The following is a 24,023-nucleotide window of genomic DNA, read 5'->3' on the forward strand; positions in this document are numbered from 1 at the left end:
TGACAGCCACTCACATACCTAAGGAAATAAGTGCATAGCTCAACAATATAATCACATCCACTTTCATATGCCCTGAGTCTATGCTCACAATTTTTTTCTGTAAGCTTCAGGTTTTAACTTAAAACATTCCAATAAACTTTGTTTAACCTTGCCATAATTTAAGCAATCAGTATCAGACAATAGAAAGACCAGTTGCAGCTTTACTATGGAGTAAGGGGGTAAGGAACCGTACTCAGAGCCCTTGGTCAACATCTTACTGTGTGTGAACTCTTTCAAATACATGAATAGAACTATCAAAATTATCAGCTTCTGTATACTGGGGAAGAAATTTAATGACCACTTTTGGTTCTGGGATTCACTTATTCCCTTACCAATTACCTCAATGTTCCTGTCAAAGATTCAGCATGTCTCTCTCATGTTGATGTTGTTTCTTATTTTCTTCATCCTCCCAAAGCTGCAGTCTCTCTTCTGATTAAAATTCCATACGTTTTGCCTCCAGTTCAAGTCCTTAACTTCAGATGGGTATTTAAGTCTTCTGAAGAAAAGGTGAACTTCCCTGTTTCTGAGGGCTGCACATTCCCATCATCAGACTGATTGTCTTCTTGTTAATGGTCAGTGCTGCAGCTGCAACTAAGGCTGAAATTATTTCTTCTTTAGTCAGGTTGGCGTGCACCAGTCCTTTGGATTTGCACACCTTAACCAACAAGTTCACTATCAGCATGCCATAATCCTCTGCTGACATCTTTGCCTGTTTCCCTAACTAAACTAAACTCACTAAAGTAAATAAAAGTGTTATGAAAAACGAAACTCTGTATGTTTACCTTGTGGCTGCTCAGAATACACATACCTTAGTGACAACTACTTACACGCTACAGAGTTCAATTAATATCTATACTACTGCATACTAATATGTGCTGTCCCTCCTCTGGACCATTGATCAAGGATCCTCAGTCCCTCCACTGCTACTGATATGTGACAGCCCTCCACTAGGACATTGATCAAGGAGCCTCAGTCCTCACCACTGACACTGGCGGGGAATATTCACTGAGAAAAAAATAGATGCACAAAGTATTTTCAGATGTAGCTCTCTGCACCAAGTACAGTTTCCCTTAAAAACACACAGAGAATACACTCTCAAATCCTGGGGCTGGGATTTCTCTCCAGGCCCCAAATAGGACTCCCTACTGACCACTGCAAACCTAAGTCTTTAGGTGGGTGTTCCAAGGCAAGTCCTCCACCATCCTCTCTGTGAAATCAGTGCACTCAGTGTCCCTGTTCAAAGTAGCTGTCACACACACTATCTTTGAGATTTGGATTTTCCCAAACACACACCTGGGAAAGGCTGCCACAGCTTACATATGCTGACACCTCAGCCGAGACTGTAAGTTGGATTCACTACCACCGTAACACCTGAAGCCATGTACAAGGGTACCCAATTACATTTAGTAAAATTAATATGTATACTCATGGTAGTACTAACAAAGAAGAAGACTTTCAGGAACGTGACGCCAAAGTGTCACTAAATAAATGCAAGTACTCTCAAAGGTCAATATTTTCTAAAATACATCCACAATAAAATGTTTAGATGCATTTAATAATAAATAGTAAAAGGAAAACATGAATAAACTGAATATCTATTTAGAATAAACACCACTGGGTCAATCACAGGAAATATAAAAAAGGACACAGATAGAAACACTCAGACAGATACAAAAAAACTACATTTAGCTAATCTCACTATATTTTTCTAAGTGACTGAATATTTACTGTTGCGTAGCAAAGCAAGATGAAAGTGAATAACGGTCTTATCAGGTCCCAAATAAAGTGCATTTATCACATCTCTCACTGGTATTCAAATACAATTTCAGTGCTGGTTACAGAATGACATCACATCTGGTCAGCTGACTCTGTGGTTCCCACATTACCCCCTCACAAGAAACTGAGACACGATCTGGAACTGTTGTGTCACAATACACACATAGAAATTTAGCTAAGGTTTATTACTGCATCTGGAAACTGAAAGGCAATTCCCATCCTTCCATCCTTTCTACAGAACCAAACAAGCCATACTCTAGCACCCCAGGGGAGCAATTAGTTCACCACCTAACCCAGATATTTCACTGACATTGCATCTCTGGCTGCATTCAAAGCTGTGAGAAAAAATGTTAATGGCCTAAACCAAGTCATCTTCTTCTTCTTCTTTTAGCTTTTCCCGGTTAGGGGTCGCCACAGCGGATCACCTGGCCGCTCATGATTGACAGTGGAGTTTTAAGGTGTCGAGTTGTCAGCACACACATGCACGCACTCATGCCTAGGGCCAATTTAGAGTATACAATCCACCTACAGCATGTCTTTGGGATGTGGGAGGAAACCAGAGCACCCAGAGAAAACCCACATGACCACAGGGATAATTCCAGCTGGAATCCTCTGTTAAAATATAAACTTTTCATCAGTTACAACAGTACAGTCTGACATACATGTATATTTCTTTTCTGTCAGCAGGACCCATTGTTGATACATTTTTAACACAAGCAACTTTACGAATACATTTTTAACACAAGCATCAGTACAAATCAGTTTGATAATCAAATGAAATATAATTCTTTATAAAGCTCCTACTCACCCTGGCACGATTGGCACATCAAATCATCACATGCATTATAACTGTTTATTTAAAAGTATTACATATAACAGGATTCAAACTCAGCATCACCTGGGCTCAAAATGATGTGTCAATGCATTTACACCTGCTGCCACAGAGTCAGCCAAGCAGCAACTTTGTTTCATATACTCAATACTAACTCTCAGACTTTTTATGGAAAGTAGATATTAGGGGGGGCGTGGCCAAGATGTCAGAGAGATAATAGTACTTTTTTGATGCTCTGCTTAACAGAAATTTCTCTGACAGGAAATGTTCTTAATATTATTTTAAAAACATCTAAGTTTTCTTTCACCTATATATGTAGATACAGTGGATTATTTTTTTCTACAAATATTTCAATTTTGGTGAATAGAAAGTGAATTACATCCTGTCAGAAGTACAGCAGCTGAATATAACAGACTCTCTCAGCCATGAGTCATTCAAAAGCCTCTTTCCAGGAAACTTCCATGAAGAAAGAATTACAAACAATAATATCCAGTATTCAAGATCTTTCCATGAAAATGGACAATTTAGAAAAAATCATGGAAAACATGAAGAAAGAAAATAGAAAGCAGATTGAAGAATTCAAGGAGATAATTACAAGACACACAGACCAGATAACAGAAATTGAAGAATCTCTTAAAGAATTAGACGGAAGACAGCATGAAAATGATAGCCAGATTGACTTCTTACTAAAGCAAAACACCGCACTTTCAGATAAAGAGGAGGACCTAGAATCAAGGTCACGAAGAAATAATATTAGAATATACGGCATACCTGAAAAAATGGAAGGAAATAACACAATACAGTTCTTGAATGACTGGTTGCCTAAGACACTAAACCTACCTGAATCTCTCTCTTTTGGGATAGAGAGAGCTCACAGGTCATTGTCAAATATGTCTGTGTCAAAAAATCCAAATGCTTCAAGATCCATTATTGTAAATTTTTTATCATCTCAACACAAGGACTTAATCCTGAGAACAGCGTGGGCAGGTAATCCTATACAAATTAATGGTCGAAACATAAGATTTGACAATGACTATACCTCTACTATAATAACTAAAAGAAAAGCCTGCATTCCTCTCATTAAAAATCTGAAGAAAGCTGAAATTAAAGCACAAATCATTTTTCCTGCCAGAATTAAAATACATCTATCTGAAGGAATAAAAATATTTAATAATCTTGATGACGCCTCTGAATATGTGAAAAAGAATAAGATTTTGGAAAACACTGAAGATATGGACATCTCATTACCTAGTTTAAAAAGGCAGGCAACAAATGGAAAAATGTTATCGATTGACAAAACAAGCAAGAAGCTTAAGGGTAAATAATACAAATGAAGCTCTTCCACAATCCCTTCAAATCCCAAAATTTTTGTGCTACAAATCACCTACATCGGGGAAAAACATACATGTTAAGGTAAAAATCATTTAATATTTATTAAGTATGCGTATTTATTTATTTATTTTTAAATTTATTTGCTGTTTAAAAGCCTTTAATACAAATACGCTAGAATGTTAAACATAGATGTTAAAATTCTAAATCTTCCCTTGACAGAGTGTATTATTAGTTGACAACTACATAGGGGCAATGCAGCAATACCATAGAAATATTGGTTAAAACAAGAACCCCCTTAATACCGGATACTGTATGTGTATTAGATTATGATGATATAGATCGCTCCGATAAGTGAAATGAAGGCTCCCCATCTCAGTGCAATTAAATGAAAGTGTAGCCCCTTTTTGCAGCAGCGGGCTTTCTCTCCTGTTAAATGTCATGTTATGCTTGGGTCCTTTTAGAGCTAATGGATATAACGTAATGTGACTTGTACTAAATAGTTTAAAAGGTATTGGAAATTGTTCTTTATCATAATAAGAGAATATTGTTTTCTTTCTAAGAATCCATCATGACATGTAAAAATGCATTCTCATACACTTGAGAGGTTTGTGTCTTTACTAAATGTGGTTTGTGGGTCCATCTGCTGACGGAGAGGGAAAAGGAGATGTATTTTCTGATGAAAGCTGGTGGAGTGTGTGTTGCAGGGACAGGAGGGTTTGTATGCTTGATATCAGATACATTGGCCAGTAAAACTGATAGTTACAGAGAATTTTATATTTATATAAAATGGGGCAAAGTTGTTTTTTTTTTTTTTTTGTACTTCATATACATGCTCTTTGAGTAACATATTCTGTTTTTCTTTTCTCTCACAACATGCACATCACGAGTATCTCGTGAACAGTTACCATAGCTTGCTGCAGATTCCCTAGTGTGAGCTTTTAACCGCCAAAATTCAAATGTTAAAGGAGAAGGAAGGGAAAAAAAAAGGAAAAAGAAGGCTGTTGCCTCGAGACTTCTTGCTCAGATCTTCTTTGTAATACAAGAGACTTATGCATGTACTCCCTCAAAGTCTCTTTTGTCATATGAACTTTGGTTACGTATTCACGTTACCAGAAATCTTCACATGAAAAAAAAGAAAAAGAAAATGGAACAACTGAATACTTTATCACATACCAAGAGCGACAAAGAAAAATATATAAAAAACATAGACATATATAAAGGTCCTTTTTACTAAACCAATGTTGATGCCTATGTTGTTCCCTTCATAATAAGTTTTCTGATGACATGTTTTACAAAGTAGTTTACACTTTATCATTAGTTGGCAGCTGTAGCTAACACAGTGAAAACATAGACTAGGTCATCTGATCCTTCTTGGTTAGAAGAGCAGAAAGCGGCATATGCAATGGTTATAAAGTCACTAAAATACATTATCTATTGGGGGTTAATGTGTTCTTATTATTTTTAAAGTAGATTTTGGGGCAGCTATGTATTTTCTGTGCTTTCATCTTGATATCTTCGTCCCCAATCTTATTGATTATATGAGTTGTTGGTTGATGGCAATACTGCTGGATTGGGGAAGCCAAAGCTGCAGACATACCATTACAATAAATAATAATTCTGTTATAAAAGGGTGAAATAATATATTGGGGCAGGAAAAATTTTGGTTCCAAAGAAAAGGAGACAGTTCTGCTTAGAGAATGATCTTAGTTGTTACTGAAGTGATGCTTTTGCCTCACTAGTCAGTGATAGTAGTAGAAGACTGTTAGGGGGGCAGTTCAAAGTGGGGATGGTTACTCTTGACTTATAGTTACTACTTTCATCAGGACATGAGGACAGTTGTTATTTCCAAAGGTAGCCTTTACTTTTTAACTGCTTTTCTAATTAATAGTTTACATTATGTTGGATTTATAGTGAATGGTGAAATTGTGATCTACTTAATCCACCTCCAGCTACATAAGTGCATACTACAATCTGACATTTTCACTAATATTCATAAAATATTGAATGTTTTACTGTCTGTAGAATACATTTTCTAGCAAAAGATATATTGCATGTTAACCACTGCCACTCTGAAAAAAATATTGGTAAAATGTGTTAATGTATTTTGTTAAAAAGGACAACTTAAGGGAACACATTATTACTATAACATCTAAAACTGAAGTGACCTTGAAGGTTAAAAGCTGTGACTTCATGATATGATATTTTTATCAAAATCAAGCTACACTACATAGTTTCTTTAGACTCACATCTATGGAAAGAAAAGCTAATGTTTTTGATGATTACACAGATCTATATACCTGCATAGATATTTGTGCAACTAAAATATTATCTTCTCATGTAAAAAATTCTCATTAGTACATCTTTATTTTAAATATCTTTAATACCTTAAGAAATTATTTAAGGTTAATCAGATATGTTTTTTTTTTTAGGGGAAGGAAAAACAGGTGATTTTATATCTTATATAAAAGGAAAATAAGCCTATAGGCTATATATTAATATGCTGATTCTATAGTAAATATTAACACTGTTGTGATTTCACAGACAAGTTCATACAGGAATGTTTTGTTACATGATAAATGTTCTTATTTTTATACATAAACTTCTTTACTGAATTCCTAGATAAGTAGGTTTTGATCTAATGTAGTATACTAGATTAAGATCTGTATTAGTATAAAATAGACATAAATGAATATGATATACTATGTCACGATTCAAGTTTAAAGACACTGTTCTTAAAAATTTTGAAAATTACATTATTCATGGTAATTGATGTTTTTCCACAATATCTCCTACATAGTAATACCTATTCATCCTGGAGAATTAATAGGTTGTAGTTTGTTGATTCAATAAAATATTAGGTAGTAGCATTAGAGAATGATAGTCTTGAGCACTAAGGATGATAGAGGGTGGTATTGATGACTTCTTCATCAATCCAGGAACTAGATGTTCCATGGTTAGTTTTGTATATAGTTATATTTTCATCTTCTCTGAACATTACTTGTTAATTAAGTCCAGAATAGTATTTATCCATCAAAAGCTTAAAGTAATCAATGTCTGAGTTTAAATGTCTGTCTCTGAATGCAAATGGTCTTAATAACCCTACTAAAAGAGGAAGGTTACTCAAATACCTAGCATCTAATAAAGCTGACATTATATTTTTGCAAGAAACCCACATTATTCAGAAAGATGTAGAAAAAAATGGCTTTTAAAGGTTATAGTATTCTAGCTGAATCTCATTTCCAAACAAAGAGAAGAGGAACCATGATTTTGTGGAAAAATACATTCCCAATACCTAAAATAATTAACAGTTTCTCTGATAAAAATGGTATGTTGTATCTAGTAGTATTGGAATTGAATAAGAAATATTTTACTTTAGCAAATATGTACTGGCTACCTGGTATTGGTGCTAAATCTGCAAACAAATATTTGGAAATAATAACAGCAAATTCTAAAGGAGATATCATTTTGGCAGGTGATTTTAATTGTATTCTATCATCTAAAGATACCGCTAATGTCAGTAATATTAAGATACCTGCATCAGCCAAAAAATTGATAGATTTTGTCTCATTATATAACCTAAAAGACATATACATGATCAAAGAGCAGAGGTCTCTCAATTGTACTCACTTTTCTTATAGATATGGTACACAGACGACTATTGATAAAGTGTTTATATCTGACAGCCTATTATCTAAGACTCAAGATGTAGTGATTACATCATGCCCTCTGTCAGACCACAATGCCATACTATTTAAAATTAAAATTAAACCAAACAATCTTATTCATTGGCAGAGGCTACCAGGCTATATTATTAAGATAAAAGGATTCAAAGAATGGTTTATAAAGGAAGCAAACTATTATATTGAACTTAATAATAATAATAACACAAATAAAGTGTTTATTTGGGACTCTTTACAATCTTATATATATGGGAAAATAAAAACCTGGTATTTGCATAAAAGGAAAGAATGGGACAAAGAATTATTAAATCTACAATTGAAAATTGACACTTTAAAAAATAACTTACACCCCAAAGAATTGGGCTCGAATCTGGAATTAAAACAACTAAATCTCGAATATTTAGAAATTCGTAGTCATAAAGTAGCAATTAATTTAGAGAGGTTAAAATTACAATCGTATTCATCTAATCCAAAACATATGCATAGATTAGCAGCCAAAACGAACAGTTTTCACAAGAGTAAACACATAATTGAAATATTAGACACATCTAAACACAATTCAAAACCTTCTTCAGATCGAAAAGATATTTTAAAGATTTTTCGTTCATATCATGAAACAATGAATAAAGCAAACTTAAACTTTACTAATAATAGTTCAAAAATAGAATTTCTAAAAAACAATATAAATAATAAACTTTCGAAAGAACAAAATAATAGATTACTTAAATCAATATCATTAATAGAAGTTAAAGAAAGAATACAAATTCTTAAAAATTATAAAGCCCCTGGTCTTGATGGCATAATAGGTGAATTATATAAAATTTTCCCTGATTCCGCTTTGAAGATATTAATGAAAGCGCTTGAGGAAGTTCGAATAAGTGACAAACTTTGTCCCTCTTGGAAATATTCGCTAATTTCTCCCATTCTAAAGCAAGATAAGGACTCCAAATTTGTTTCATCATATCGTCCTATTTCCCTATTAAATATAGATTATAAAATATTTACGTCTATTTTAGCAAACAGATTAAATCAAATGATGCCGACTTTAATAAACAACGATCAAACAGGTTTTATACTGAACAGAAATGTTCAGGATAATACTATTAGACTTTTAACTTTAATAGATTTTGCAAATAAAAAAAAAATTATCACTCATCAGTCTACATCTAGATAAAGCATTTGATTCTATTAACTGGACATACTTATTTATGGTATTAAAAGAATATAATTTCTCCTCAGAAATCTTAAACTTGTTAAAAAAATTATATGAAGGTTCTATAGCGTATATTAAAATCGGCGCTTTTTTATCTGGCCCACTTCAAATTCTAAAAGGCACTAGACAAGGTTGCCCTTTATCCCCACTACTATTTGCATTAGCAATAGAACCATTTGCTAATTTTATAAGAAGCAATATAAACATAAAAAGTTTTGATGTTAATGAAAACTATTCTTCTAAAATTGTACCCTTTGCAGATGATATCTTATTAACTATTGGAAATATTGATTCATCTATTGATCACATTATCAGATCATTAAAATTCTTTGAGGAAATCTCAAACCTTAGATTTAACCAAAACAAAACAGAAACTATTCTCATCAATAAAAAATTGAATAACACTCTACCTAATTACAATAACTTTAACTGGACCAATGATAAATTGAAATATCTAGGGGTTCATATTCTATCTAAATGGAAGGACACTATAAATATAAATTATAAAATTGTATTAAATAAAATCACAGAATACATTAATAGATGGAAGAAAATGTTCTTTACTATAGAAGAAAGATTATCTCTGATAAAAATGATTCTATTACCAAAAATTCTTTTTTATCTTCAAACATTATTGGCTCCTCCTTTTAGAAAACAACTTAAACACATAAACACTATATTAATTAAATTTCTATGGTATCCTCAAAAACCAGGGATTAAATATGATTGGCACTATAAAAACTGGATTGAAGGAGGGATTGCTTTTCCAAATTTTGAGCTTTATGCTGATGCCATTATTCATGATATAACAAGTCTGTGGTTAAGTCCAAAATACCATTCAAACTGGAAAAATTTACACAAAACAATACTATTAAGTAATTTTGACAAGTTTTTCAAAAACATATATTGTTCTGAAAATATTAAGCTATTTATAGTTATTAAAGAATTCTTCTTCAACAATGAGCAGGAAAAATCACATCTTATTCCTATAATTAAATATATCTTGCAAAATTTTAAAAAAGTAATGAATAAGAACCTTTTGAACAACAATTTGTCCATTCTAATGTTTCCAATAATCTTAACCAAGGGATGCTTTGATTCCTTTAACATGATGAAAATAAAAACTATGGAAGAAAATGGGTTATTATTCTGGCATCAGTTTTTAGGAACTAATAATATTCATGATACTACCTACCTTTTAGCCAGGTATAATATCTACCAAAATAACTGGTTAAATATTCAAATCTTCAGAGAATTTATTTTAACGGAATTTAAAAGACATAATTTCCCTGCTATAACAGACCTCCCCAAAAAAATATCCATCCTCTTTGACTTCACCAATATAGGCTATAATAATGGTATCTCATTGTCAAGATTTTACAACATTCTTAGATCAGATCTAATAATATTAGATGACAATTTATGGAAATATATCAACAATTTCAACAACTCCCAAATACATATAAATGATAAAACTTTAATTCTCAGATCTGTTTACCATACCTCTTCTTCCACATATTGGAAAATTTTTACATGGAAATTCATTCATAGAAGTTTTATTACACCAAAAGAAGCCTCTAGAATAAGCAAGAAAGATTTTAATAGATGTTGGAGATGCGAGAAGATAATAGATGCTGACTGGGCACATATGTTTTTAGAATGCAGAACAATAACCACATTTTGGATGGAGTTTAAAAATTTTCTTAAAGCTTTGTGGTCTGACAGATTAACCAAAACAAAACCATCAACATAATTGGATGCTACTTCCCACCTGGCCAAAACATCCCTCCACTAGAAAACCTCCTCAGCTGGTCTACCCACCATCTCCCCCAAGAAACTATCATCTTAGGTGATTTCAATATTGACTGGCAATCCTGTTCTGGCAACAATCCAACCCATCATGTACACCTTCATGGCTTCACTCAACTAGTCCAGTCACCAACCAGGATAAATAAAAACTCCACCAAGCACACTACCCTGGATTGGATACTAGTCAGTAAGAGCCCCCAGTCATATTTAACAGGCTGCTTATCAGATAGCCTCAGTGATCACTCCCCAACATTCCTACTCAAAAAATACCTGTACCAAGCTAAACCTGTCATCTACCGTCAAATACGTAAAAAACGAAACTTTAACCCACTCACATTCATCTCATCCCTCAAAGAATGTAACTGGCATCCTCTAAAGTACCTCAGTCTAGATGATGCAGTTGAATTTTTTAATACTACCTTCCTGAACATCCTTAATTACCATGCCCCCATAAGATTTTCCAGAACCAAAGCACAACCTTCCCCATGGCTACAGAAAACCACTAAGTCAGAAATGAAAAACAGGGATAAAGCCTGGGAGCACTGGCGCAAAACCAAAACCCCCTCAGCTAGACAGAAATTCCTAGAACTACGCAATAGAGTCAAAAAGCTGATAAAACAGGACAAATCCCAGTACTACCAGTCTGACCTAGACTCCTCACAACACAGCCCCAAACAGTTCTGGTCCTCCATAAACACCATCCTCCACCCAGGTAAAGTCAGTACCCCCCCTCCTAACATCCTTCACTCCTCAGAAAATATTACTTCCTCATTCAACACATACTTCACCCAAACCATACTATCACTAGCTAAACAACACAACCCCCCTCCCCTGCAACCCACACCTTCAACTAGTAATCTCCCCACTGCCTTCTCTTTTTCTCCTGTACCTACCTCCAACATAAAAAAACTCTTAACTAAACTTAGACCCACCAAATTAGCAGCAGACAGCCTCCCAAGTGAATACCTACAAATCGCAGCTGATGCTCTGGCCTACCCAGTATCCATCTTGATTAACCGATCTCTGTCAGAAAGTTACGTTCCCACACTGTGGAAAGTATCACATATAATTCCCCTCCACAAAGGCGGACCCTCCACAGAACTAACCAATTACCGCCCCATAGCTATTCTCTCTCCACTCTCCAAAATACTAGAGAGATGCATATACTCTCAGGTCTCAGACTACCTCCTTACTAACAACCTCCTTTCCAGTACTCAGCATGGTTTCCGACCAAACCATAGCACCACCACTGCCTTACTCTCCTTTACTAACACTGTCCTTCAGCATAAAAACAATGGCTACTTCTCCTCTGCTACTTTCCTAGACCTATCTAAAGCATTTGACATGGTCCCACACAAACAACTTATCTCTGTCCTCAATAACCCATCCTTCTCACAATCAGTCACCAACTGGTTTCAGAGTTACCTGTCTGACCGCCAACAATCTGTTGTATGGCAGAATGACATATCTCCCCAACTACCTGTCTCCATAGGGGTTCCCCAAGGATCCATCCTTGGACCCCTACTCTTCTCTGTTTACACCAATAATCTAGCCTCTGCCACCAAACATGGCACACTCATACAATACGCAGATGACTCGACCATCATCTGCTCAGCCCAGTCCCTACCAAAACTGCAAAAAGTCACACAGGAAGCCTTTTCCTCTGTTGAAACATGGTTATCCGATGCCCGATTAATACTCAACCCAAACAAAACTAAACTACTCATCTTCCAACCCACCAAACATACTCAAAACAACTCTCACTTTAACATCACGGCAAAAGACAACACCACTATATACCCAACTGAACACAACAAATTGCTAGGAGTGGAAATAGACAATAAACTAAAATTTGACATTCACATATCCATGACTATAAAAAAAGTCCACAAAAAACTAGGAGCGTTATACAGAAATAAGCAATTTCTCACCAAAGCAGCAAAGATTTCAGTAGCAAATTCCCACCTTATCTCCACCCTACTTTATGCCTCTCCAATATATACCAACCTAAGACAATGTGATCTAAACAAGCTAGAGACCTGCTACAACAAAATCGCCAAATTCGCCACAGGGGCATCCTACCGTAGTCACCACTGTCTCTCACTTGCTGAACTGGGCTGGCTTGAACTCCCTCACCTCCTTCAGTGGTATCATCTCTCACTCACCCACAAACTAGTAAACCATCCACTAAATGTCCCATCCCTCCAGAATCTACTCCAACCCTATCGCACCACCAGACCACTAAGATCCAGCATCAAAAATCACTTGCAGATCACTAAGGCCAATAACTCTGCTGGTGAAGCACTATTCTCTTGCGCCATAGCCAAATTATGGAACTCACTCCCACCCACAATTACCTCCATACCATCATGCATCCACTTCAAAACTTTACTAAAAGTGCAACTAAAAACATGCTGGCTATGCTCTTGCAACTCCCACTCTAATATCATCCACCCCATCCAACCACTACCTTTCTTTCCATTCCACTAACCACCTTGATTATAGCAAGCTCAGATGCTCATAAGCCAGTAATTATTATACAGCGCAAACTGCTTCTTCTTGTAACATTTGTTAATGTCTGGTATGCACTTCACAGATAAAGATTCTAGTTGTCTACTGATGTACTATGTTCTTCATCTGGAAATATGTTGTAAGTAATTGCTATGTAAATTGTTATTCACTATGTAATCCAATGTATATACTGTCTGTTTATTTTAACTGTGGAGCTTTTCTCCCTGGGCCTCCACTGAAAATGGACCTACGTCCAGTCGGACACTCCCGGTCAACAAATTTAAATAAATAAATAAATAAATAAATATTTGTAGTAGGGAATTACAAACAGCTATGTTACACTCCTCAAACATGACTCATAAACAAATTGCCTGGATAAAGCTTAAACAACTATTAGACAAAATGTAATGTTATTGAAGATTTGGTATCTATTTTGGACTTTGTATATAGTTTTTGTAAAAATTTGATATTACGTTGTTTTTTCTTGTTAAAAATTGTAATTATACTCTTGAAAATCAATAAAAAAAATATGAGAAGAAAGTAGATACTAGCATGTATTAGCAGTGTTTACTGTCCGTGTACTCTTTATGCCTTGAAACTGCACATGGAAACATAAACTGAAGGCCCTATCTAACAATATTTCACATATTTACACTGAAGCTATGTGCTACCTCCCAGCATGCACTGCAACCCTCATCTCTCAATACTTGTTCACAAATATATCAACTATACTACATAAATTAATAACAAATGTGTGATATGCAATGCAGTTCAATCTGGTAACATGCAGAAGTATTTTCACAGTTGAACATGCCTACACATCCATTAACTGACCCTGTGAACTATTGACCAATAATCCTAACCTACCTTATCTGCAAGGCTATGGAAAGAATCATCATGGACTTTATCCACAGGGACATTGGTGACCTTCAACACTCTTAACCTAACCCATTTTGGTTTTGTCAAGAGTAGATTATGTTTATTTAGCCTAGTGGATTTCTTTGATAATGTCCCCCAAAGCCCTGTATTAGGAAAATCATGACATACGATCTATGCTGATTTAGGCAAGGCCTTTGAAACAATCACACATTCAGATGTCACAGAGAAAATTACCCATCAGGGGATTAACCCATAAATTACTAAATGGGTACCCAACTGCCTCAATGACAGAATGCATGCTTTCAAATTTGGGGAGTCCCCCTCCACCAGTAGATCAGTTACCAGTGTAGTACCACAGGGATCTGTACTGGGTCCTGTACTTTTTAGAAAATATTTCTCTTAAGTCTGGGTGAACACAAATAGCCTGTGGCTTACAAAGTTTGCAGATTACTGTCAACTGGGCACAGTTATATGGCGTCCCCCAAAGATGTTAACATATTACAGAAAGGGCTGACACAAACATATGATTGGTGCCAAACTGACGGACTGAAACTTAATGCAAAAACATGCCTCATTGTCCTCTTCAGCAAAGAAGTACCCCAGCTAATTATGATATAGATAGCACCCTCTAAGCTGAATTTCAGTGGTGCGATACTTGGGAACACAGGTTGACAGCATTGTAAACTTCAGTCACTATGTGTCCATAGTGGTAAGACATGCATTTTTCATTGTACACCTCATAAATAAGGGCATCAGATCCAAGACTAGGGAAGTCATAGCTACGCTGTAGTCAACCCTTATCAGATTACTAATTGAGTACAGTGCTCCCCTCTGTATGTACCTGATCAGGAACCTGGAGCAACTGCAGAAACCACAGAGGTTTCTGACCAGAAGACTCCAGGGCCTCCAAAACATGACACACATGGAAAGACTGAGCTCTGTCAGTGTACTCAGTATCATACAGACTGCTGAGAGGTGACCTGTGCCTAGCCAACAGAGCAGTCTAAAACCCTTCCCTACTGGAAATGCTGAACATTCGCAAATCAAATGGAACAATAATAATTTGCTTCAGGGATCTCAACCTAGCCTGTGAAATAAACAAAATGTCCTGGAGAGACACAGATATATGACACAGATATAAAAAAAAAAATTTTACTACTTTTTTCTAATTTTTCCATATTAGAAACTTATACCTTAGAATCTGTATAGCAAATGTATGTTATAACTTTGTTTTAACTTGCCTCTCTCCAAAGATTTTATGTCCTGTCTTAATGTTTTAAGAATTTTTAACTTGTTTACACCATTACTGTGTATTATTTGTAACTTCCGTTGGAGCTTTTCTCCCCGGGCCTCCACTGAAAATGGACATATATCCAGCTGGACTAGCCCGGTCAACAAATGTAAAATAAAATAAATAAATAAATAAAATAAATATATCTCCCAGAGATTGCCACTCCTCTGGAATATGCTCCTTCTACATGCTCCTCAAAGACCCTATTCAAGCAAAACCTTGACAACTGGGTGGGTGATGACAAATTCTCCACAGGAGTGGCACCTATGTCCCTCAAATGACAAGGGAAGTCAGTGATGATCACAAAATCGCTCTGCTAACAACAACCCTCTTACTGTGCTCAATAAGGGTATTTGGGTTTTTAAATGTCTAGGCTTGTAAAAGCCCTAGGGCCATTAGTCTAGTCAACCCTATGGACTTATGAAGCCATGAACCTATGCAGGCCTCCCTCCATCTTCTCTCCTACATGCAGTGCTGGTGTCATCCACTATAAGTTCTCATGCAGCCTAAGGTAGGTGTAGGTGGGGGGATCTGCTCTCACTGCAGTCAAGTGCGTGTGTGTGTGTGGGGGGGGGTTGGGGGTTCTGTAGCCAGAAGACCATAAGTGTGCATCCTGCAGTTACCACTCCAAACCCATGAATTGACAGAATTTTACACTTGCACATGCCTACACATCAAATTCATGCAGGCCTCCCAACAACTTCTCTCCTATATGCACTGCTGATGTCATCCACTATAAGCTGTCCTACAGCCATATAAAAGTTAAACTTGTGCCATGCTGCTTGTGTAAATTACTGAGCCCTGTAGTCTGTGTACTTAGATAAGAAGTAGGTTCTATTCTCACTGCATTCAAGTGTGTGTGTGTGTGTGTGTGTGTGTGTGTGTGTGTGTGTGTGTGTGTGTGTGTGTGTGTGTGTGTGTGTGTATGTCTGTAGCCAGAAGAGCATAAGTTTGTATGCTACAATTATATCTCCAGTCCCATGAATTGACAATATTTTCACACTTGCTCATGCCTATACATCCAATTCATGCAGGCCTCCCAACATCTTCTCTCCTACATGCACTGCTGATGTCATCCACTATAAGTTGTCCTGCAGCCTTGTAAAAGTCAGACTTATTTAGTGGTGCTAGCATAAAGTACTAAGCTCTCTAGTCTGTGTACTTTTGATAAGTAGGGGTTCTGTTCTTACTACCATCCACCGGGGTGTGTGTGTTTGTGCACTTGCCTTTTACACCAGCATGTGGGACATTGTTATTACCATATTCTCATCATCAACTGTCGTCAACTGATGTCATCAGTTATAAAGTTTTGTCTGAGACACTTCACCTCAGACTTGTGCTGTGGCACTTGCCTTAAATACAGAGTTCTGTAGTCTGTGTACATGGATAGGTAGAAGATTTGCTCTCACTGAAGTCAACTAGGGTGTGTACACCAGAATGTGGGACATGGCTATTACCATACTCTCCTCACAAGACACTGCTGATGTCATCAGCATCATGATGTCATCTTATTTGTGGATGTGCACTATTGCCACCAGGGCAGGGTCAGAGACTGACCTGGAAGGCAAGCAGAAGTCACCTTATCCTATACAATCCAGATTACAGTGACATGACTTTCAGTCAATCCACATACATCATGGCATGGTTTGTAGTAGGGTCTATCTTTTCTTGGTGAGAAACCCCTGTGATCTCTCCAGCTGCTGCATGCATTTGGTGATGTACATGCAAAATAGACCATTATACTCTGTTAGTGTTCTGATGACTTTCCAGTGCAGTGCTGTAATATAATCCTCAGACTGGGATATGATGGCAAGACTTATGATGTGCACAACATAGACTTTCAATACCAGTGTGGACATCTGGTGGTCAAAGATCAGATCACTATCTACATGTGCTCCTACTGCTTGCCTCTTGGGTTTCACTATAACAGGACTGTTGTCAATCCTGTAATTAGCTGGGAATTCCACTTTCCAGAAGTACAAAATAAAGACACATTTTTGCATTTATTTGTAGATTGTGTGGCTTTGCCACCAATCATTTGTCTGTAATAGCTCCACATGCAGTATGTTATCATTATTAGTGGACTCAATGATTGCACTCAGTATGCAAGAATCAGCATACGTGGAAAGCCAAACGCTGTATACTTTATTCTGAACTAGAAACAGATTCCAAACAGTAAAGGGCCATGCACAGATCCCTGGGGTATGCCAGTGGTGACAGCTCTACTGGTACAGGTTGATTCACCAACTTTCACATTATGTGTTCTGTCAGTGAGCCAACTGGTTACCCACATAGTGACATAAGGGTTAATCTCCAGCTGTGTAAGTTTCTCAATGCTACCTGTGTGGGGGAATGTGTCCAAATTCTAGGTCAGATCAGGATAGCCAGTATGCACTGTCTTAACTTCATCTGGGCCTATTACATAGAGTCAATGTGCTGTTACGACATCAAACATCTCCTATCATGTGGCTCAGCACATACACCTTCCAGACATGGTTGAATACATACTTCAACACACCCTGCACACAGACTATATTCCTGTAGAAGGGTGCACATTAACACACACCCATGTAAGTTGGAGAGACAGCACCAGATGCATGCATATATAGACACTTCTTGACTCATCTGTGAGGTGACAAACATACCATCATGGACCTTTGACTAAATGGACACTAGTAATATCCCAGCCTTGTGAGACAGACTGCATGAGCTGTTAATGCTACATCATGTCTGTTACATCTGTTAGATGTCCTCAAAGAGGTCATTGAGGGAATGCATGGTGACAACAATGTCATCCTTTTGAACTTGATAAATTCAAGGTATTTGACACAAATGCATACTGAGGTAGTCACTCAACACTGTCAGATGTGGCCACAAAAACCTATATCACCAAGTGGGGAGATCAGTGTATTACATACTTGGCATCGAAATATGTTGAAATGTGTGATGTAAACTATATCCCAGGTTCAGTGATCAGGTCATACATCAGGGATGTCTGCTATTCCCTTTCCTGTCCATTATTTAAGTCACAGACATCACAAATGACATACACATCCTGTGCCCAAACAGCTGCCTGTAGGACTACAGATTGCGGGCAATCATTGACTCCAACTGTGGTAATTATTATAATACAGACAGTATCGACACACACCAAAGATTGCTGCCACAGCCATAACAACAACTGCAATGTCATAAAAGTATTGGGGGAATTGTTACATCAGGAAAACAAACACACAAACCAAGTAAAATGTAGACATCACTCCCTATAATCAGACCAATATGAATGTGACCTGAGTCCTGGTGTAGATGTTATGTGGAACATCCACCAGCATGTGTCCAGAGTGAAGGACATCCACATCACAGGCTATAATACCTCCATAGTTCATAGCCTTCATCACACAAATAACTGAGAACAATGCATCCTTCTTCATGTATCTCACTACACATCTTCCAGCGATGTGTAACTGAAGTATACAACCTGTGTCACAGTGAGCTGTCACATATCTTATTGGCCATGCCTAGATATCCATTTTGTGGCATAAATATTACTGTCTGATAGTGCAGAAACTCCATTAAGTTGTTACAACTGAAGCATGTGTGAGACCTGGTCTGGTGATGCAAAAGTACATACATAGCTGTTTGATGACTACAAACTGGGAGTGGTCATAGAATCTTCAAATGATGTCAATATCCTACAAGAGGGTCTTACACAAACAAATGATCGGGGCAAAAGTCATGGCCATAAACTCAATACAAAAAAAATTATTAACATCCATTTTAGTAAGGGTGATGTTCCTGCTAACTACCACATCAATAGCAGCATCTTAGGTATGCACTCAGTGGTGAGAGATCTGGGCACACAGGTTGACTGCGACTTTACCTTTCAACACCATTTCTCCACAGTGATAAGAAGGCCATTCTACACTGCTCATCTCATAAGAAAGGACATTGTCTCCAGAAAAAAAAGAAGCTATAACCTCTCTGTACTCATCCCTCATCAGAACAATAACTGAGTACAACTCCCTTTTTGGTATGTACTTTTCCAAGCACCTGCAGCAATTGGAGAGACCAGAAAGGTTCCTCACAAGAATAATTCAAGGTTTTCAGCATCTGTCCTATGTGGACCATCTGAAATCACTGTCACTTTATTCTGTTTCATACAGACTACTCAGAGGCAATCTCTGCCTTGCATATAAGGCAATCTCTTACCCTGCTTTATTGGAAATGCATATCCATAAGTCAAATGGTATACTGATTACTCATAAACAGAACCTGCTGGAGGGACAGATTTGTCTCTCAGAGGTTACCACACCATTGGAACAGACTCCCACTTCATGTCAAACAGAGCACCTCATTGGCCCTTTTCAAATGCAATCTGGATGATTGTATGGGTAACCGTAAATTCACTCCAGGGATTCCACCTGTGTCCCTCTTGAACAGGGCCAGTAGGTGCTGATCATGAAAATAAGGGTAGAACTTTGCTAGGCTTGTAAAGGCCCTAATGGCCATTAGCCTAGTAACTTAATATGATCTTTGATCACTCTAACTCACATATGTCATATCAGAGACATGGGATAACTGGTGGGTATTATTCTGATGTTGCCCATCATTCCACATGCTACTTTTAATTTTGTCCATGAGCCTTTACCTGTGTCCCACTTCCTGGAGACCTCTGCAGAGTTTACACTCATATTCGGGCAAATCAGTTTGCAGAGCTTCACAATATGCACCCTACACCAGTTGTATATAACATCCCTGATAGATGTCCACTGCATTGTCCATGTAAGGACTCATCTCACACAGATATCTTCCCCATTGTTATGTCACTTTGTGTGACAGTGACATAATACACATTTTCACTGTGCAGTCCCTAATGTACCATATTGATATGTGATTGGTGTTGCTGCTAAAGCTGTCTTCCATTGACATGCCCTCATCTGCTGTACATTAGGTTGTTTCACCTGTCCTATTTCCGTGTTCATCCTTACAATTCATCTGTGTGTCCCTACTCAATACACACACTTTCCCTGAGTGTTTATTCTACATGGCAGTCCCATGTACCCATACAAATCATTTACAGAACATCGGTACAATATGCCAAGGATGGGATTTCACAATACTCTGCACTGTATACATAGTCCTGTACTGTGGTTGGGCCATATATATATCATACCTCTTAACTGTCCAGATTTTCATAGTATGTCCAGGATTTTGCCTTATATCTTTTGGTCCATTCCTTATAAAATTTGAGGTTTTCTGCCATATCACTGGGATGATCTCTGGACTGATGTCACTAAATAATAACATAAATGTGAGTTTCAGACTTCAAATCCTTCAGAAAATGCATCTTAACACAAACCTTGTTATGCTAGCACATTTCTAAGTTTAAACATGCAAAGATGTAGAATCTGTCTCTATTTTTGGGTCATTGTCCTCCATTATGGTAGGTTTTGTTCAGATTTCTTGAAATAAGAGATTGAGAGCTATGGAAACGTATATGGTAAGCCTTGGTGATCATTGTGGCATCCTGTGCAAACCTGCTAACCAACTGTGCTCTGCCATCCCAGAGATTGCCCATGCTATGGATGAAACTTCCCATACATGTCAAACAGAGCACCTCACTGGCCCTCTTCAAGAGAAACTTGATGAGTGGATGGGAAATAGAAATTTCACCCCGAGGATCACTCCAGTGGCTTTACTTTACAGAGGGACTGGGAACTAAGGTCGGGTGGCACAATGCCAGGGTAATCCTATGGGCTAGGCTTGTAAAGGCTCCAAGGCAATTAGCCTAGTACACACCTATAAACAGGATTGCAATTCATGCTGCTTTACACAGTTTCCTGCCCGGAAACACTGCTGCCAGTCACAAAACTCTGCTTATTTCCTTTTAAACACTTTGAGTGGCATGAATATGTAATTAGTGCTGCTGCTCACCAATTAAACAAAGAAATGTATTTCTGGATTTTGATAGTAAATGTGTGTATGTATATATATATATATATATATATATATATATATATATATATTATATTATATATTATATATTATATATAAACCTATAGCGAGAGAGAGATAAATATCTGTTTCTGTTATGGGTACCACATGCACAAGTTATCCAATTTTTTTTCCTTGTAAGGAATAAATGTGAGGTTATCTCTGGTCTGGAAACCATATCAATTTTCTTGTATGAGAATACATAAACAATGTCTTCCTTTTTTTTTTTTTTTTGGTTATGACACTCAAGACTGTATTATGGCTTATGTTTTTGGCATTAGAAGTACATGTACACAACAAATGAGGCTGCACAAACCTTTGTTCATTGATTCCAAATCTGGCACTCTGCAGGTTATAACAAGTTGATAAATTTGGTTTTCAGAAAGCACTTTCACACTGTAATAATGACTTTTAAATCTAGAAGTTATGTGCTGATGCAAAACCATTAATTAGTTCATTCTACATTCATTATTAAATCTAAATATAAACTGAAATGGTAGTTCATGAACATTATTCAGATATGAGCAACAGAGCAGACTTCTTTCTATGAGTCATGTCGTCATTTTATCATTTAATTGTTCTCTTTAATTAGAATTCTGCATTGTAGTTGCACCCCTTTCTTGGTTGTCCTGAGAACAACAGAAAGATAATAATAATCAATCATATCTCATTAGCTGGTCTCCGACTATGCCTCCAGTAATTAGCCAAAGCATTATTGCTTTCATTTGGTTGATTGCACTTTCATAGATTAAAAAACAGATGCTAATGATAGCAGTTGTACACTAAAGTCATTAATTGAAAACCAAAGCTTTGTTTTCATGGATTATCATTAACTTGAGGCTGATGCTATATTTTGACTGTTATGGTACACTCATTGTCTTGTATTTCTAATGTCTGATGTTATCGTGTTTCAAAATGCCAGATTGTCAATCCTTTCTCTTTGTCTTCATTTTTACTTAGAAATATTTTCTTGTTTAATAATGGCAAAATGCAAACATTTGTCTAGGTTCATGCTTTTGTGAACTCTGCTACATTCAACAGTACAGAGTAAAATAATGACAGCACTTCCACATTTCTCTTGTGCCACAGCAGTTCTGCCTTAGTTTGCAAGAGTAAAACGTAATCTATAGCAGAATTCAAAAGACGCTATGGGTGGGTCGGGGTAAAATTCTATAAATGTTCATACAGGGGCTTCAACACTGGCATATTCTTACTTAATGTAATCAAATCTAAAATCACTACACTGAGAGGAAAGAGAAATTACTCATGCAGTGACTTCACTTGTAAAGAGTACAGTTTTGCCCATGTGATCATTTCAACTTACCGCATTTCAGACCTTCTTCATACAACTATTCTTTATACCACTGCATTGTCTTCACCATAGTATCACAGTAAAACCTATATAAGATATAATGTGCAATTGCAAAACAATATATACAATAACTAAAATGATCATTTATTTTTTATTTATTTCTTTAACCTGGGAGGCAGACTCACCACAGGACCATTTTTTGCTTCAGCCTGGGTCATATGGCATGAGACATAAACTATAGTGTTAACCTGATCTCTAAAACATGTCTACTTTACAGCATACAACAGGCAATAAATATTGTTTGATTAGAATGATATCACTCTAAATCCTATTGCATTTACTATGAACAAAGAATGCACTTTCTAAATGTTAAGCACTGTAATGGTTCATTTACTTCTCTTTTCAAGTTCCAGTCCCATCATAAGGCATACATCTAATAACAGAAATAGAAATTGATGTCAAACTGATGTCATGGAGGCAAAAGGTCCATCAGTCACACATACAACCCTCATTCAAGAAGGAGTCCCTGATTTGGCTGGCTGTTACAGATAGGATGAAGCCTTCCTATCCCAAATAGATGGTGTGTGATAACTTACCACTTGCATGACGTGTAATAGTCTCCAGGAATTTTGCAGCCTTACAAGACTAAGATACAGTGACAGTCATTTTTACAATATTGAAAATCATATTCTCTTGTTATGAATTTCTGATCGATAGACTACAAAATGAAAGCTCTCTGCACTCACCTGGCTTACCACCATTTGAGCCATGAAACCCTGGACTCTTACATTTTACTAGCCATTAATGATACAATGCACAAGAAGCCAGGGACCAGGGACCTGGCAAAGGGCCATATTCAGAGTGCCTGGAAAGAAACAATTGGGATGCTAAGGTGGAAAAGCTGATTAGCAGGGGATGTAACTGGAGAACAAATAGCCGGTTGTAAATGAAAGAATTAAAGAAAATAATGAAACATAAATTTTACAAATGTAATATCAAATGTTGTTTTAAAGCTGGATTTCTTTGAACACCTTGGGATCCTCCGATGGTGATTAATTTGCAATGATTCTAGTGCATTTAATCTAAGCAATATTTGAAGAAAGAAAGAAAGTTGACTGAAATGAATGAGGTGAATTGTCTACTTTTAAGATACTGTTAAAGCAGTAATAAAGAAGATTTGTTTTCTGTGGAAACCAAACCGCTTCCATACCCATGCTGTGGTTCCATACATATGCTCTGGTTCTATACCCATGCTGGAGGAATGACCGTTCACACTGACACTCTTTCCTTAACTCCAGAATCTATCATACTGAGAAAAGAAATAACATTGATGATGAGGACTGTATTATGATGAC

The sequence above is a fragment of the Protopterus annectens genome, chromosome 1.part1, assembly GCF_019279795.1.
Source record: "Protopterus annectens isolate FY-2018-M chromosome 1.part1, PAN1.0, whole genome shotgun sequence".
Lineage (NCBI taxonomy): Eukaryota > Metazoa > Chordata > Ceratodontiformes > Protopteridae > Protopterus > Protopterus annectens.